Genomic DNA, 5,529 nt, shown 5'->3' on the forward strand with positions numbered 1-5,529 from the left:
ACAGCACCTAGCGCAACCCTTGAGTGTAGTGATCACCTGCATTTGAGACGCGCTGCTGTAATCACACTGAATGATGGTGTCAGTTTCTCTATGGGGACTGAATGTCAAAACCCAGAGTGATTCGCACTCCCACTCAAAACATCACCAGCAGACATTGATTAATAACCACTGGACCGTGAAGAGTCAAAGGACTCAAAAGTGAATCGCTGCCTGTTGCGTTGCTATATTTCCGTAACCGCTTGCGTAGCATTTGATGGCTTCCTGAAGAAGCACTGTTATTTGTTAATGTTGTTTATGAGTCACAATTTAAAATAGTATTGCTGGAATTATAGAGCTTATTATAAAACACTGATGTTGTTGTTTTTCAGGATATTGCAAAAAAGAACATTATTCTGAGAAAGAAAAAAAAAAACACATCTAAAACTAATTTAATATGGCCTGCTGGTTTTAGCTGGTTTATGATGGTGGCCAAGCTGGTTCAGGTCAGATGGCTACTGGAATATTAATATTAATAATATTAATTGAATATTAACACTTATTCACTACCATCATAAAGCTTGGAAGAGCCAGGAAATTTTTACATAGCTCTGACTGTATTTGTGTGAAAGAAGAAAGTCATATGCAGTGGCATGCGAAACTTTGCGACCCCCTTGCAGAATCTTTGAAAATGTAAATAATTTTACCAAAATAAGAGAGATCATACAAAATGCATGTTATTTTTTATTTAGGACTGTCCTGAGTAAGATATTTTACATAAAATGTATTTACATATAGTCCACAAGACAAAAAATAGTGGAAATTATTTACTTTGGTTTACTTCTTCTGGGAAACATGCAAGTACCTTCTGGTGCTTCCAAAGGGCAGTACTAAATGGAAAAAAATATATTTCAACAAAATCTTCATCCTGTTCAAAAGTTTTCACCCCCAGCTCTTAATGCATCGTGTTTACTTCTGGAGCATCAGTGAATGTTTGAACCTTTTTTATTAGCTGTGTTCAATACAGTGCTCAGTTTAATAGTTCAGAACAAACACGGGACTCATGAACAACCATCACAAAACAATGAACAAATTATTTTAACAATTTCAGAATTTTTTGTCTTGCAGACTATATGTAAACATCTTTTATGTACAATATCTCACTCAGGACAGTACTAAATTAAAAATAACATGTATTTGTATGATCTCTCTTATTTTGTTGAAATTATTCACATTTTCACAGATTCTGCAAGGGGTTCCCAAACGTTTGCATGCCATGGGGTAATTTTAATTTTTGGATGAATTATCCTTTTAAACCAAACAAACCAGCTGGTGTAGCTGATTCATTTTCATACAGTATTTTTGCACCAATGTACTTCAATACCATGGTTTACCATTGCGCATGTCAAAAAAGTACATACTGTACTAATGTGAACCATTTGATAATAATATCTAATTTTCTATCTCTCATTTTCCTGAAAATATTTTAAAATGCAACATGTTTATAACAAAAAGAAAAATACTTTGGGTTAAAGCCACATGAGAAACTTTTGCCCAGCAGACTAAGATGTCGAGAGCCTGAAAATGAGTCATCTGTTCTTGTGAAATTCATTTTATCAACAGCAAGAGGCCTCGTTTTAAAAAGTAGCTGTTTTTTTGCAGTGCCAAACTCATGCTGACTAACATACGCGGTGTTGTTTGGTTTGATGTGTGTAATCCCATGTGAAGTCAATTAATATTTTATACTTCGCCACATAATTAGCCTTTATGTTCCCCTTTGTGAAAAAAAAAGAGAATCCTTTAAGAAGTAATATTTTTCAAACCTGCCTTTTTTTCTTATTTTATTGTATTTTTAAAAGGGAACATTTTCTCTGTGTTTGCATGCCGTCCATCTGGGGTGTGTATGTGACTGACGTCAAATGACTGTAAACAAAAGATGGAAAGTACAAAAAGACCAATGTTTAATATCCTCTCGCTGTTCCCCTCATCAGTGCCTTTTCATACTGTTCAATACGTGAGATATGAAAGGAGGGAAGTTGTTTACCGTCCCTCCCTCCATCTCTCTCTCTCTGCCCCCCTCTCTCTCTCACACACACACACACACTAGATGCATATTTTTCACAAACACTCTTTCCTTGCTTTGAACTCCAAAAGCTCACATCAGGCTCACATCAGAACTACAAAACTGTTGCGTTCACTTGTAGTGTTGCCATAGTGACCAGATGACGGCTAACGCTAACTTGAAAAGACGTGCTCCCATTTAGTAAAAGGCTTCTGTATGATTTCTCTGTATTCGGAGATCATGAATACCTGCTCAGTTTTTTTTTTTTTTTTTTTTTTTTTTTCCCAGAATCCAATTATGTTAGCCCATTTTGTTTCAGAAATGCAAATGGAACACAACACTGTAAAACATCTTTAAAAACATGATATTTACTGGATAGGTAAGATAAGATGTACTTAAATTATTGTTGTTATTATTATTGAAGACTGTAAGTTGTTTTATAAACAAATATTTTTTTTTGCTACAGTTGTTAGATACAATGTTGAAAGTGCTACATGAATGCTTAAAACAGAAAAAGTTGTCAAAATAATGTATAAGAAAGAAATGTTATCTGGAATCTATTATGCACATTTGATTTCTTAAAGGGGTCATTGGATGCTAAGTTAACTTTTACATGTTGTTTGAACATTAATGTGTGTTGGCAGTGTATGTACAAATCTACCCTATAACGATAAAAATCCATGCAGTGGTTTTTAATTAATCTGTAAAAATAATATCCCCTTTTTCAAATCGAGCCGTTCTCAGATGCCTGTCGGTGTGCCGTCACACCGACAGAGGCCGCACCCACGATAGTTGATTGACATTAGCATTTTACGTCAGATCAGTTGTAACAGTCCAACCTCTTTGTTTCGATGCCGGAGCAGGGATGTAAGTTAGACAAGAATATCTCCGACTGAGCGATTAAGGTGTTGTGTTGCTGGATGTAATAATGAACATAGTGATCGTTATTTACTCCCGACATCTGAACTGCTGAAGATGCAGTAGATTACGTTTGTTTGTGAAGGGAATGCACCTCCTGATCTACATATATCCGTCTATGACCGTGCAAATCATTCATGATTCAGCTTCACTTACAGCAGAAGTGAGTATAAGGTTTTTTTAATGAATCTTTGCGATCGCCTTTCCTAATAATTTGCTAGTTAGCAAGTTTAGTGGCTAAATGCGGCTAAAGTAAACAGGCTTGTCTCTCCACAGAGAGAAGACAGGGGCGTGGTGAGCAGAGGTCATTTGCATTTAAAGCAGCCTCGACCAGAATAAGATGATTTTTGCAGAGCTGATTTTGGCAAGCTAAAAATGTGTTGTTTTACACAGCCATTGAGAATTTTTAACCAAAGTATATTATAGACTTTTTTTATTAAGACCCTAAAGAATCATATCAACTTGTGGAAAATGGGCATCTGATGACCCCTTTAAAGGAGAAGTCCACTTCCAAAAACAAAGATTCACATATAATGTACTCACCCCCTTGTCGTCCAAGATGTTCATGTCTTTCTTTCTTCAGTCGTAAAGAAATTATGTTTTTTGAGGAAAACCTTTCAGGATTTTTCTCCATATAATGGACTGCTATGGTGCCCCACATTTTGAGCTTCAAACGATCCCAAATGCGGTTGTAAACGATCCCAGCCGAGAAAGAAGGGTCTTATCTAGCGAAACACACAGTTAATTTCAGAAAAAATAATGGAATTTATATACTTTTTAATGTCAAACGCTCATCTTGTCTTACTCTGCCTGGACTGTTTTTCTTCCGGTTCATGATAGTTAGGGTATGTTGAAAAACTCCCATCTCATGTTCTCCCTCAACTTCAGAATCGTCCTATATTTCTGTTACCTTTTTTGTTAAGGGTGTCTGATAATCTTTGCGATATGTGAATGTTTGTTTTGGAAGTGGACTTCTCCTTTAAGTAATTGTATTTCATTTTAAGTATGGTTTGATATTTTTGCTGGAAAACAGCCTTAAAAATACTCATTAAGACAATTTTTGTCATTAAAAATCAGTTTTACTAGTGTATATGTGTTATGTTGTCGTGATGTTGAGGCACTCGGTGCGCACTTCAAAATGAATCCTCCACCAAATGAATCATAGTCATTGTCTAATTATGAGAAAATTACAGTCCCAGTGACTATTTACTCCAAGCTCGAATGACACCTGTGTGATAATCTGCCTCATAGCTCTGACTTCAGTTCATTTTTAGGTAAAATGGGTTTGAGACAAGGTTCTAGGTCCAGCATTAGTCTTTTCTTGTACCATTGCAAAGCTGCTTGTGAAATGACGGCTTATATTATGGACAGCAGGCTGAAACTGGGAGATAAGAGCTATTTGGAAGAGCCTTTGACTGGCTGTGCCATTTATAATAGAGCTATTGAACGGGCTGAAAAGAGCAAACAGTATACTGAGCTTCTCAATCCACATGTTTTGTATTTTCCAAAACAAAAAAAAAAAAAAAAAAAAAAAAAAAACGTGGGGAACATTTGCTAGCGCTTTACAGTGTTGAAGTCACCTATATTACCTCTTATGTGTTATATTTTGTCCAAGTCATGTCTAGGCTCAGACTTGCAATGATTATATGGATCTAAATGATTTGACCAAAATGTAAAAGGGGCCCAGAACTCCATTAAAAATAAAATTATTCACATAACAATTTGAGTTGAAAAGCTGAATTGGATAATTCAGAATGTCTTCCAATCTTTCAATGCAAAGAGCGTCTTGAGGTTCAGTGAAGGAAATAGGAGTTTGCCTGCTCAATATGTTTCATTAGTGACCTAGTACAGAAAGTACAGAAAATATGTTATGTAATATAATTTCTTTGTTCTAAAACTTTTAAAATCAGAAAAGGTTTTTTTAAAATTAGGCTTTAGATTTGAAAATGGCTGCCATTTACTCATGTTTAAAGATGCTTGATGAGATGCTTCTGCCTTTTCCATCTTTCTAGATGGAATTTCTTTTTTATGTCTTGCTCAGGAAAAATACAGTAAAACAGTGCTATTTCTTTAATGTCTGTCCATGTGGTTGCAAAAAGGCTGGGTTGTTAATACAGTGTACCAGGGGTTAAGAGAGTCAAGAAAAGAAAGAACTGTACGTGTATTGAATTTTCTCTGTACTTTCAGTATTTCTTTTAATGGGTTGTAAGGTCATATTGGTAAAAGCTCTGTAGTTGTACATTTTCAGTGAATTAGATTGTGAAAATTTCAATGTGCGCAAACAAACAGATGGAGCTATATGTATTTTATGCTCATGTGTGGATTGTTGCACTAATCGTTGCTCTTAAATGCCAAATGGTGGTTTAATGCTCACAATCAGGCTAATATCACAGAGATGCCATGATATTTATGCTATAAATGCCACCTGTCTTCCTCGCAGTTGCCATCCGGAGGCCACGCTACGAGAGAATGTTTTAATAAGAGCAGATTGAGACATGGAGGAAGTAAACATTAGCCATCTGGAAGCATGACCCAACATTCAATGGTCCCCTCATTTAGTTTGCCGAATCGAT

This window comes from Labeo rohita, chromosome 16, assembly GCF_022985175.1.
Source record: "Labeo rohita strain BAU-BD-2019 chromosome 16, IGBB_LRoh.1.0, whole genome shotgun sequence".
NCBI lineage: Eukaryota > Metazoa > Chordata > Actinopteri > Cypriniformes > Cyprinidae > Labeo > Labeo rohita.